The 14,788-nt window shown below is 31.5% G+C and overlaps 1 protein-coding gene and 1 non-coding gene across 2 annotated transcripts in view; one reads left to right on the top strand and one right to left on the bottom strand.

Moving 5' to 3' along the window:
- Positions 1-14,788, bottom strand: part of LOC149484360 (uncharacterized) — a 100,581-nt gene that overhangs the window by 57,191 nt on the left and 28,602 nt on the right. The gene's annotated exons all lie outside the window — the stretch shown is intronic.
- LOC149484363 (small nucleolar RNA SNORD36) lies at positions 8,943-9,012 on the top strand. The gene has a single exon (XR_016316333.1). It is a non-coding gene; the product is annotated as a small nucleolar RNA SNORD36 (small nucleolar RNA).

Genomic DNA, 14,788 nt, shown 5'->3' on the forward strand with positions numbered 1-14,788 from the left:
GCCTATTTATAAGGAAATCTTATATATAAAATTCTCGTGTCACAATGTTAGTCTGCATACTCCTCCGAAACGGGTGGACCGATTCTCATGAAATTTTCTGTGCATATCGGGTAAGTCTGAGAATCGGCCAACATCTATTTTTCATATGTACCACGGGCGAAGCCGGGGCGGACCGCTAGTAATTTATATTATTTTAATAATTTAACTAGTTGGTATTTCGTTCTTATACCTAGTTAGTGATGTGTGGTTTGATTCTTGCCCATTGAGAAGAGAAACAAATGCGTTGAATTTACTTCATGAGGCTTCATTTTGTCACATTTTTGATTTAATCGTAACCCTCTCATATCAAATTTTAGTGTAGAAGGAAAACTTGTTACATTAGCTTAGGTAGAGCCTATGCAAGCGAGTATAAGCGAGTCCGTTAAAAATTAAGATCCTATCATAATCAAGGAATTATTTTGAAGATGCATTTAAAATTGTATTCAATAAAGTAATATAATAATATGTATCGAATGAAACTGATTGTATCCTATGCATGCTTCGCCGTTTCGTATTTATCTCGCATAAACGAATAAATTGTTAGTAGTTCTAGCCTTATATAGGTTTACGGCCATTTATTATTCTGTGTAAGAATTCTTGGTACACGAATTAGTAATATATATGCAAAATTCATCTCGTCTAGTTCATAAAATGCAGTGTGGTATTGTAAAATATACCTTATCTCCAACACATAACGTTCACTTGAATGTTATATATAATATGTAGTATGTAGATCAAGAAGCTTATATCTTATACACTGGAGATTTCGGTATGAACATTTGACGTGTAACAAGAAAATTGTTGTGTTCTATCACTTTCACACCTAACTTGGTATTGCCACTGTTAATACGAAGTTTTCCCAAGGCTACTATGTATGCTGTAATATTCTGTGCAAAAGGTTAGTTTTTGTACATGAGTTTGTTGATAAATTGCCAACAACGTCATTCAGAAGCATTGTTGGATGAGACAATTATTATTTATGCTAAATAAAATATGTATCTGAACCAATTATTACAAAACCAATATTCCCTGATTATGGGTAGTTACCATAATAAAATTGTAGCAACTCTCACTTTGACAATATGGCATAAGTGTCAAAAAAATTGCGTCGCTTCGAATATTTAAGTTAATATTGTTGCGTATTTAATAAATATTTTCCGAATATTAATAATGTATTGCATTGTGAAAAATTGCAGAAGTTTTTGGACACCAAATTCTGGCCTATAATTTCACAGGCAAGTGTATATTAACGTTATTTACAATATTCCTCAATACTCATGCATTTACCTGTTTAGAATCATTTTAATGGCAAAAATCGTCAAATTTATCATCATTTTACTAAGCAATCATGTTAAATAAGTTCTTTTCCTAATACTTTCATCATTTTTCAACAAGTTTTCAACAAACAAATTTAACAAGTAAGGTAACCATGATGATGGGTTTTTACGGATAGCGACGATAATATATTGCTAAACAATATTATGATGAACATTTAGAACACCATTTTAAAATTTTTTATACTAGTAATGAAACAACACACGACATCGGTATTGCACTCACATATTGTGGTTTGTTCTTTTTTACATTGAAATTTATACTTTTTTACTTACTTTTTTACGTATTTCAGCTTTCCGAAAATGAAATAAAAAGAAATAAATGGCTGTCCATAGTGCCTATCAAGGGTAAAATTTATCAACATGCCAGAATATGCAGTTTGCATTTTAAGCCTGAGGATTACGGTCCAGAAAAAAAATACCTTTTGAAAAGTGCTATACCTTTTTATTTACCACATTCTTGTTACTGCGTCTCAACTGATAAAGTAATTTTAATTATATGATAATAAACCACCATGAAACCATTAGTAACCGTAAGTACAGCTCCTGAAAGACATACGAATTTCTGAGAACTGTAATATCGTTACCACACATCAACACTAGCGATGCAACTCTCCCTTTGGAATATTGAAAAGTTTTAGACTGAAGCTTGAGTAACCAAAACGATGTTTTAATGTATGTAGCACTCATTTTAATTAAAAAATCGTAGTATGAGATCAAAAGTTATCAAGCGTTATTTAAAACTATCATTCTCTACCAATTAAAATGGTATGTACCTATAGAGATGATAATTATTCATGTAAGTTGACCAGTAATATTATAATATAAATACTGTTAAAAATATATGTCGTTATTATTTATAGACCATGATTTTTAGTTTTTTTTATTTCGAAAAATCCTGAATATACAAACCAGTGTGGTCACCCACAGAAAGAGACAAAAAACAACACTGACGTCATTCAAGGTTATATTTTCTTGTGACAAGTTAATGGTCATAGTGCAATCTCCAGTGTATTAGATATAAGCTTCTTGATGTAGATACACCAGAATGTACAGTGACATTGTTATGTCAACAATGTTAAATAATTCAAACCAATCTATATCAAATAAGCAATTTGATTCATATCTTAATTGCTTTGTGACTAAAATGCCATGGCATGAATATGCGATTGTATGTCGAACATTTTTCTGAAAACGGGGCATCGCAGATTCCCTTGACCGTTATGTTTTGTCACTTGAATAGGTGTACGTTGAAAGGTTTGTTTATATTATATTGAATTATTTTTGAGACAGTTGATATATTGCAACCTACTTTTGACCGGCTTAAATCTTCAGATTTCTCATTTATATTCATTGCATCGTATTTTTTAAAATAATGTTTATGATAAAAGAAATTATGAAAAGAAATATTCATTCTGGCACCATTTTTAAATTCAGATTAAGTAGTTTCTATGCAAAATGTACGCTAATAAATTTTCGAGAATGTAATGAAATTTATTTGGTAAATTAAAATAAACAGGTAGTAAATGCTCTCTCTTATCTGAGTAAAGAAAGCCTGCATTGAGTCATGCTCTAGTTTCGCATTTGTATTGATAACGAGGTCAAATATTCATATTTTATTAATACATATTACGAAATATTATGCTCTTGCTTGAGGGCGTTGTGAGGTTATTCACCTTTTAATAGCCTTGTCTAGGGGACATTTACGAAATCAATAATATTATGATTTGAAATATCAAAATACCTACTTAATTAATATTCCAATAATCTTTTCAACCGACTGGAAATAGGTCCTCCGTTCGCAGTTATTAATTTAAATATTGTTAACTATGAATTGAATTTGTTATTTTTTACATTTATAAAAATTTTCAGACAGTTAACAGTTTGCAAAGTTTGCAGTTAATAGTTAACAAATGCAGTAGTAGTAAAACTCCTATAAGACTTTTCATTATAGAGAAACGCATCTTCATGCAAAATTTTCCAATTATAAGTTGTGTTAAAATGAAACGTTAAGAAAGTACGAGGAAGAAGCAGAGAGATTGTTTACATGTTTCCTAATGCCTGTTAATTGTGTAAGCCGCTTATCTGTTATCACGTATATGATAAGATATCATAAGCCCTACTTTTGCTATTTTTCGTTACGTTACTGACATATATTCACTGACTTTGTTACTACTTACCTAGTTGTGGGATTTGAAATCTTATTATTTATTGATACTTATGTAATATACTGAATGTATTTTTGTATGTTTGTGGCCTTTTTATATAAAAATATATGCATATGTAAATATAATACAAAAGAAGGTATCGTATAGGAAAGGTAATGGTATAGGTCCTATACCATTACCTATCCTATACTATAGGAAGAATCATCAAACAGCACTATCTACTGCATGTTGCACGTTACTTTGATTGATATTTGATAATTATATCCAAATTATTAGTTAGATTTAATTTGCTTTCACCGTTTTTGTACGGAACCCTAAAAAGACAAACTTCATACTCATTTATCATTTGTTTCGATACCCGGTACAATATTTATCGCAAAATCTTATCAGAAATCAATTAGAGGCATCTGATCAGTACGATTTGAGCTTGTCGATTTTATTTTTAGTAAATCGATATTTTATTAAGATACGATCAATTATATCACTATCGACGCATCGATGCGGGAAGAATGCACTTTTGACCTAATTTTTTTTAAAGAAAAATAACATTTAGGTACTTCAGAATGATTTCGATAAGCGATAACACTGACAATTTTATTTGCAATCAAGATACTGGGTAAAGATATAACGATAAAAATAATTATGAAGAGACTATTAAATTACGAATTTTACATAGCTACTGAAAATGTTTGCAAAAAAGAATCAATTATTATCAGTACAAGCTAAACATTGACTAATAACTACGACTAATAACGATTAAAAAATTTTTCATTTTCATTGAAAACAGTTTATTGTTCTATTATAATCATGATTTACTCGGAGAAAATTAACTCTCATATTCGATTTTGTAAATATTGCTTGTTTTATAAAATCCATTAAAGCAAATAACATTAAAATTTCTTTCACTACGATTGTTGAAATAAAAACCAGAATCTTTCATGTTAGTATCTGACATAGAATGAACGAAAGGATACTAGCCACTAGGTAATCTGTATTCTGGGAGAAACCAGACGAGCTATTGGAGTAACATTTAGAAAACAAAGCAAATACAAAGCTAAGTATTCACTTTTTCTTACTATTTTTCATATACTTACAAATGAGAATCACGAGAGCAACATACTGTAAAATGATAAATGATAAAGATGATTAGAACTTCTGATTGAGCTCCAGATATTAAGGTTTAAGATGCTGAATCATTGCTAAATTTAGATCTGCAAACAAACCCCTTGGAATGTCATTATACGACAGAAGTACAGAACCATCAAGTTATATTTGCCTCTAATCACTATTACAAGGAACTCTTCTCCCTTCTAAAGCCACGTATGCTACGACGTAGAAGCACACAATAGATATTATTGTAGAGTAGAAGGATTGTTAAGGCTAGGTGTACAACTACGTCAGCTGTGAAGCAGACAGTTTTCCCCATGAGTATACACACAGCTTAAAAGAAAGGCGACTAATCTCGAACCCGGATTACAAATGTGACGCGAACCTACGTGTTGTGAATTTGAGATAAAACCGAACAGATGTGTCACTGTGAGTCAATCTTACGTCGCCGAAGAATTATAGGTTTGTACCGTTACTAGATATTACGAGACACGCATAATAAGTGGGCGTTTGATTGGTATAATGAGAATTTTGGGGGACAGTCAAATAGTGGGCGGGATTGTAGAAATTATCAAATAGATTTCTATTAGAGAACGGCGAAAGTGACAAAATTCTATTTTTAGCTTATTTTTAGTCACTTTATCTAGCAAATAGAGCGCGAATTTATTATTTACTGACTGACTGAATATTGACTGACCGGTTGGCTTGGTTGGTAGTGGCCCTGCCTTCCAAGCCAGAGGTCGTGGGTTCGATTCCCACCCGGGGCAAATATTTGTGTGATGAACATAGATGTTTGCTCTGTGTCTGGGTGTTAATTATCTATATAAGTATTTATTTAAAAATTATATAATATATGTATATATATATATATGTATATATATACATAAATTATATGTATGTTTATCAGCCATATGGTTTCCATAACACAAGCGAAAGCTTAGTATGGGATCAGATCGTGCTGTGTGTGAAAATTGTCCTGAAATATTTATTTATTTATTTTCAGTAAAAACCTTGTAAACTATACAAAAAACGGGGTAAACCCTGCATGAAGAAAAATATTCATAGAGTTAGCAATAACCTCATTAATGTGTAAATAAAGTGGTATACATAATAATTGGTTGAAAAATATTTACGGTTATTTTAAGTAATTTGGATTTTGATTATTTCATTAACATTTTTTTCAATGTTTGTACCTTCATCCATACTTATATTTATTTTTTTAACACAATTTGAATTAACTTTGATTATTTCGAAAAAACTACAATGAAACGAAAGCTTTAAAATTTTTTCCAACAATTAATAATTACTAACGATAAATCGATTGCACGCATCAATTCACGCGCATTACTTTTTCTAGTGCTCGATTGTGCGAAGCGTTGCTGTAGATGGAACATTCAACGTAGCATTATGCCGCATAATGCGCTCTAGTGCTGTAATTGGAAAACGGGGTGTGACCAGTCAGAACAAATATTTTTACAAATATTATTTTTATCGACAATGACATGACGAATGCGGCACACCAGACACAGAGTAACCAAAACAACATATTTTTAAAATCCACATCACTAACTAGAATACACATTGCATTAAAATAACATTGCAAACGAGTTTCTTTTCGTTCCCGAAATATAATTAACAATTGCCACGCGATAAACCGCTTTATATCAAAGGAATACCGCCGTTTGTTAAAAATAGACCGCTTTGATAAAAGACACCGCGGCTGATTAGATTTTCCGATAAAACACATGTGCCAAATGCTAGAGATATGAGACGGAACAAAACGCATATATTAAGAGCTAATGTGCATTGAATACTGAATTTAGTCATGGTACAAATTAAATTAACTCTATATAGGCTACAAAATAAAATTTATGTAGTATTTCCAAGCTTCTTTATTAAAATTTTTGGCCAAAGAAGGTTGGTAATTTTGGTAATTTATGCTAATGCTACAGCAATATTATTTTTATTAAAACTTAGAGGATAACTTAGGAGACCACAAATTAGTAAATACTAACGAGATCCCCACTACACTTTATGCGAATAATTTAACATTTTGCCAACTAAACGCAATTTAATACTGGAATATATAATATTTTATTGTATTTGTAGTAATCATTAAATTTTATTCTACACTTTCGCTTCCATAAAATCGCTATGTTTATGAATATTAGATGTCAATATGAATAACTAATCATCGTAAAATACTGCTTTCTGTAGTAATTATTAGTTGATTTAAGTCAATGATCCTCTATTCTACTTATAGCTGTGTCTCAACATTCCATCTTATCAACAAAAACTATTTACTATATTAATAGGCACTTCAGCAAATCTTCATGATTTGATGAAATCTGTAGGTAGGATATAACCGTATAATATTTTGGACTTTATCTGTTAAAAATGAACTCACTTGTCTTGAAATTTTACGCTGTGCTCTAGGTGGAGGTAAATATTATTCGAAAAATACCCAGTCAGATAGACAATCTTTCTATTTTGAAATTATAACTTTTTAACAAACATAGAATTTTCTAACTAGGGGCTAATATGATAAAAGACTGCATTCCTCCTTTTTTTGAAGTTGGTAAATGAACAATTTACGAGAATAGTAGTATTGTTTACAATCCATGTCTCTAATTAGACACGGCAATTAGCTCGTGCGCAGGTGCAACTGTGAGTGACCCACTTAGTGAGATAAATATTTGGATGCGGATTGCGTCTTTGTAAATTATATCTTACGTGGATTAGACTTTACAGTATGTTGTGTAATAAAGAATTTAATTTTCAGGAAGCAGGGGCCGTATTATTTCCAGACAGTTTACGCCGTTAATTGAACTGATCGGCAAATTAATATTATGATCGCATAGCCATGGCTGCTTTACGTCGCTGGTGAATTGGTGATCGGCCATTATGGAAGTGTTGCAGAAACATGCAGCTGTGGACGTGCTACGGTTGATATGACATTTAAGTTTATTGATAAGCTCATGATGACTATGGTTTCAATAAATTTTAATGTATTTAAGAAAAAATTAAGTAAAATGCATGCCTCAATAACCACCCTATGCACAGTTTATTTAAAACCTTCTTGAAGGACATTAAGATAGATGATACAAGCAGATCAAAAATAAATATCTTTAACAATAATGTTAAGTAGAGATTAACTAACATATTCAAAATACCAAATTACGCCCTTGACATAAATCTGTCATACCTCATGACGTCACCATGATGTCACCAAGTCTCATACAATGCAAGTTATGTTATGCAAATTTTAGGACTTACGCCGTTTTACGTGTGTCTCCGCTTACCTGGAAAGGACAGGAAATGAATATTAATTAATTGGCTCATAAATTCACAGATTGCAATATAAACGACCACCTCCCACGGATGTAGGTAAAGTACCTACGTTTATAAGGCTTTCAAGTACAGAAACAGAAAAGCGCGGAATTTCTTAGTTAAAATTCCTCTGCGATTGTTCTATGAAACACGTGTAAAATGCTACTTGAAAGCAACATTTTTGAAATATCTTGCAAGTTTTTACGAACAGTTTAATAATTAGAATGAAGCTTCTCTAAGAGTTTTCTACAAAAAAAAAAACATATACCTTTTTTATTGGAACTGACCCCTATTAAACCATCATAATAATTAACCAAGATCTTAGAGATGTAATGATTTACGAAACCATCATGTTAAATTATTTAATAGCTCGGACACCCGTACGCGAATAATTAAATAATAGGTACCTAGTAATAATCAAATTAAAAGTGAACTACATATTGTATTAATTATTATTACCAAGCAGTTTTAATTAACTCAGGCACGCTCATAGAAATTGAGAGAATTGTTGTTATTTTAAATGTTTGAGGTTTTGGACACAAAAAAGGTTTGTAGAGAGATTCACTGCACGTATAAATACAGTTCAATTTAAAGATAAATTTATGATGGTCGAAAAATAATCGTTAATAAGTGAGCCACAGAAAAGTAAAGACAAATATGAAATAAAATATTTATAATGTATATTTAAGAAATAAAACTCCAGCTTTACGGTTTTAAATGCCCATAAATAAACGAAGTACGTTGATTACGTAAAGTTTAACGGTACTAAATAGTTAAATTTGAGGTCTTTGATCCTCGGAGGATGTTATTTGCAAGGCGTTAATTATTAGAGCCGTTACTATGGTTACGATGATTACATAATTGCGATGCAAATATTATTGTTTTTGTATAGTTCATGTGTTGTTGCGTTATTTCTTCTTCGTGTTACTTATTGTACCTACTTTATTCTGAGAGCATTTTCTGAGTGTTTATTGTAGAGAAATTTTTAAGCTTAATTAAGCGTGAAGTAAATGCCGAGCTTTATAATGAACATATGCAGGTTCGTCAATTTCGTTTGCTGATGATTGCAAGACAGAAGAATATTTCAATACGAAGAAAAGAACTAGTGTTAGATTTTTGTGATAAATGATGTTAAACTACGGAATAGGTATACGTCCTCGAACCCTCGAAAGTATCATCTAGATTTGGTCTTGAATATTACACGTATCATCTAATAGTAGATTGCTATACCCACTAGACGGCGCCATTCATCAAGCGATATTTGTCACTTTGAATTAATGTCTATCAAGCAATTCTCAGGCTATAAAAACCAATAGCACCTGGAAATGCAAATACCATTCCGTATTAGTAGCAAGGAATGTCATCTAGTGCTAAGTGGTATGGAGTCTAACGCGGTAATTGCTATATCAATTAGATATATAGTAGGTACGTGCATTAATTTATTCAGTTATGGTATTGTGAATGTAAGTAATTAGTTTCTTTGAAATTTCTAAATGTTTTTTCCTTTTTAATACACTGAAATTATAAAGAGGAAGACTTGATTTGATTTGAAGAATGTTTGTAACGAATATTTTTGGAGCTACTACATTGATTTCTAATTCTGCACGAGCAGAAGACATTATTTCTGAGTGAAATAAATTAGAAAAGTTACATTAAATAATAATCAATTTAATGGTACATTTTACTATCGCTTACGTTTGCTTTGTTTTGTTTTGTTCTTACATTGCAAACGCAGGTTGAACTCTACGAGTTTTATCAAAATAATGTACTAAGTATTGTACACATTGAAAAGGTCTACAAAAAAGTCCGCGATGGCATATGTCTATCTCTTATGGATAACCCACAATAACTTTTTTTTGTCATTTACTTTTTACGACAAATAATGGCTAATTTTCGAAGCGATTTTAACCAATACAGCATTAATCCTTAACCAATTAAATACCTTGAATACATTGTTCATTTAATATAGATCTATATGGCCCTTTACACCGTATGATTTAAGTGAATATTTTCGAAGATATTACAGATTTAAAAATTGCGGGACGTACCGTTTGCGGCGGTACCGGCCGGCCGGGCCGCTATGTTTTTATATACAACGTTAAAAGTTTTTCTGTAGTGTACCTATTTAGTATCAGCATTGCACCCGTGCGAAGCCGGGGCGGGTCGCTAGTAAAGTATATAAAAGATCCCACTTTAAGATATGTAAAATGCATTGTAATCTTTCCATTTAAAGCTGGCTATAAATTCAACGTTATCCACTTTAATGATACGATAAGATCACATGAAATGTCAATCATTGTTTAAGTGAACAATATGAAGAATTGCAAATTGCACTGCGTTTGTCACCATTGTGATCAGTACGTGATGGTGTTTGTTGCTTGATGAAAAAATAAAACAAAAATTGTGAAAATATATTCTTATTTGAAAGTATATGTAACCTCTACATGCATAGACTATTTAGGTGCCGAGCAAAATGAAGCAATTTTCGTAGTAGAAATACGAAATAATTTTGAAGCTCGTGTGGTATTCGGGAGATTATTTATCCGTCCCAAATGTCGGCCAATAATTTCACAATTGAATTGAACCTGTCAGTTTGACGTCAACGACCAGAGAAAATTTTCAAAAAATTATCAGTATAATACCATGTAGGTTGTACCACGTGACGTCGAATGGTGCAATTCTATTGGTCGATATTTGGGTCGGAAAAATAATCTATGTAATTTCGAATTTGCATGTCAAGCGAATTTAAATTTATGGTTATCATACGTTACAATCTATACATATAATAAAATCGTAGGAAAGTCAAAACTGTACATTGAATATTTTTTTAAAAGAATACTTGATCCATGATTTATAATCGATATAGAAGCCAAAAATATAGTTTTTAGAATTTTTGTCTGTTTGTCGGTTTGTCTGTTTGTCTGTTTGTCTGTATGTATTTCCGGGCTAATCTCAGAAAGTACTGCATAGATTTACTTCAAATTTTGCATGAATATTCCTAAGAGGTCGGGTGAGGATAGTTTAAACATATTATCATGATATCACCTTCGCGGGAGGAGCTGTGAACCTTTATTTTTCTTACATATTCCGTGTACTACGACAGCGTACAATCTAAAGACTCATGTTTAAATGTTGGTTTCGAGTAAGCCATGCTATTATCTAGCTTTACAAAATAAAAACTATGTCATTTACGTAATTTGGGCAGAGAAACAGTTTAATGAATTTAGTAGTATAAAGACAAATTTGAAACAGCGCCATCTATGAGATTTCGTAAAAATCAAATCAATTTACATGTTATCACTACTGAACAACTGTTGAAAATTAATAATTTAAATACATATAATCATGTTATTTATTTAACTCTTTAACCCATATCTTCCCTTCCCTATAAGGTGCGCTTATATTTCGTGTGAATATACTACATTTTTAAAAGTGAGGGTAGATGTTTATTATTTTAAGTCAAACTAGACACCATTACAATTAATCTAATATTGATTGTGTTCATTGGTTACATTTTTAATCTTCGTGTTTTATAAATTTATAAAGAATAGAAAAAATTCGATCACGAGGCGGGACTCGAACCCACATAATTTCGTGATCGAATGTTTCTATTCTTTATAAATTTATTATTTATAAATTTATATTTATAAAGCATTTGAATAAATAAATAAATAAATAAATAAAATTAAAATAAATGTCATAAAACCAAAAATATCAAATTCAATCTTCGTGTTTTGTGAATTTTCACCATGCGTTCCCACAAAAGGTAAGTTGTTACTTTTATAGGTATTTATTTTTATAATGATAGCAATTCATGTTTTTTATTGGTTTTATAATGGTTTTATATTACACTTTTAGAATGAAATAATAAAATGATGAATTCTTTTTGACTTTTACAAGATTTTGAGGTGCGTTGGGAACAGTAGTTTGTTGATAAAATTTTATTTGTAAGTAGCTTTTTTTATTGATTTACAATAATTATTAACGTTTGATTTTTTATTTACAGATTCAATGTTCATAAAATTATATCGCCTTTGGAAGACTATTTCTGCTGACAATTTTACAACACCACTTGAAAATTGATGATTTGATGATGAAGATAGTGGCAGCAAGGATTAAGTGGAAATTAGTAATCATCCGCTTCGTCAATTTTTGACTGAAGTTAATGTCCAACGTATGGTTCAATCATTGGAAGTATCTCGGGTAATTTTGGAGGATATTTTTCAGGAAGGAGAGGAGGGGCAGCCAACCACATATCAAAGTACTACGTTTTAGTACCGAAAAAAATGTTATTGCCAAATGAAACATAAATTTTGCACTCACAACTGTACAAGTTATGATTTTTATTCTGACTTTGCTGTTATCTGATTATAATATTTATCGTTATGGCTATCGAGGTACCGACCGTACTGGGATGAGAGTACATGATATTATACCTACTCATCATCCAGGATTGCTTAGAGCATTTTCACACTGAAAAAGATGTTTTCTTTGAATCGTAGTTGCTTCATTTATTTATTTTTAATCATTTTACATAATATGTTTTATATTTGCCCATTTTCATTATATTTTATAAATAAAATGGAACCAACATAACTTTGTTGTGTAGGTATCATTTCTCTATTAATAATCCGTAGGCATATTTTCCGAGCACCCCATTTAAGGTGCGGTCCTGAAATTATAAAAAGTTAATGTATACTTTTGCCTAATATAAGCTCAAGATCATTTTTAGATAAAAATAACAAAAAGAACTTATTTATTAAAATTTAGTAGATAAAAGAAATTATGTTACGATTTTATAAGAAAACACAGTATATTTATTAGGCGGCGGTGATCTCTTCCAGGCAAAAGATATTCATCAGCTCAATAAAATTGAATAGTTGTTGTTAGTTATTCTTTAAATTCACTGATTGTAATGAGCATTTCCGCATGCAAGTTGTATCGTAGTTTAGATATATCATAGTTTTGACACATTACAGTTCCAACAAAACCCTCAAATTTTTGAGCAGAGTTGAGCAAGATAATTTAAAAAATGTGCTGTGTTAAGTATTATAGAAAAGGTTAGTTCGTTGATAATTATCATTTCTTCATCATTTACATGGGTGTTGTTAAATGTTAGTAAAAATAAACTTTGACTGTTAATACTTTTGTTCAGTATTTACCTGTATGATTATTGCTTGGTAATTAATATGTATATTTTCATGTCGTATAGCTAATTATAAACATAAGTGTGATGTGAAACTAGCTGGATTTATTTTTACACACTCACAGCCATATATTTTATATTAAAATAGTGTAAATCATAATATTTTTTCACAATTAAAAATATTTCCTTTTTTCTGATGGTGTTGGCATCGAATTAAACCGCGCTGTCGTTTCGTTCACTAAAAGTGATGTTATGAGGACCGAATATGTAGCCGCCTCAACTTACGGAAACGAGAGTAACCTGCGTTGTCTGTTAGTTATTGTATAGTCGAATTTAACGTTACATGGAAATTGGAATCTAAATAATTATACTATGTATACTTAGGTATATTAAATCTGTACATGAAATATATTTCCTAAATAACTATCACGGGGTGATTAGGGATCGACACTGATGCCAAAGAAGCAAACAGTAAAATTTTTGTCCGTATAACCGGTATAGAAACAAAAACTACTCGACGGATTTAAACGAAACTTGGTACAATTATTTTTCATATTCCTGAGCAGAGCAGTAACTCCATTTTTAAGCTTTCGTCGCGTGTGCAACCTTAATGGTTAAAGCTACACAGAAATCATGTATGAAAGAAATGTTCTCCTTATTATATAAAAAATATCTCCCGACATCATAAATGTCTATCTTTTATGGTTGACTCACAATAACACGTGTAACTTCCGATAGCTTAGGAGTTCGAAGCTTTCTGATTATATTTGTCTATAACACTCTCAGTCCGTTTTAACTCAATTTTTATTTTCATGCATCAGTGCCAATCTCGAAATTCGAGCAAAGCTAAGAAAATGAGAAATAAGAGTTCTCAAGAATCGTTAGAGGTATACTCTAGGCCGAAAACAACACGTGTTATGCCGAGAACCTGAAACCGCTTCACAACGAGAATTGCGGCTCACAGCTGACCGCGAACGGCATGTACTTACTATCCCGTGAGACCGAAACCTTCACTGAGAGGGTATAACGTCTCACAGCTGATCACGGCCGTCACATTTTATCTCGAGAATCTGAAACTTTTACTCAATATGAAGACCGTTTGACAAATGATAGGGTGCACCATAATATTATTCGATCTCTTGAAGATGAACATGAGCATAAGCAATGACTAGAGTAGGGACGCGAATATTACAATTAATTGAGACAAAAACGATTATTAAGTTTGTTTAATGAAAGATTAAGAATTGAAACTATTCGGTCTCTGGAAACGGACGAATAGCGAGAGGCCCCTCTTACTGCAGACAGATTTCGCATAGTCTTAATGACTTAGAGGTAAACATAGAAGATCAATCTACGAATTCGGTGGTGGGGTCCGACAAATATAAAAGTGGGTTTTCTTATAACCTCACAATTGATTACAGATCATCTTCTGTATAGGCGATATTAACGTAGTATGTTATTTTTGTAATGCTTTAAAGTGGAGTAAGGAGTCGGCTTTCGTTTGAAGATACACCGGAACCTTTGAAATCACTACTTTTAGAGGAACATGACGTGCAATCTAAACAGTTCTTAGACAATATTCGCTCTTATAGTAGTGCGTTTCAAATGATCCTTTGGTGCTCAACAATTATCAGAAGGTCCTTTCATGCTTACTTTTAAGATAC

Source organism: Colias philodice, chromosome 11, assembly GCF_061535455.1.
Source record: "Colias philodice isolate Cphi_HAF_F1 chromosome 11, ilColPhil1 Martin Lab GWU primary, whole genome shotgun sequence".
Lineage (NCBI taxonomy): Eukaryota > Metazoa > Arthropoda > Insecta > Lepidoptera > Pieridae > Colias > Colias philodice.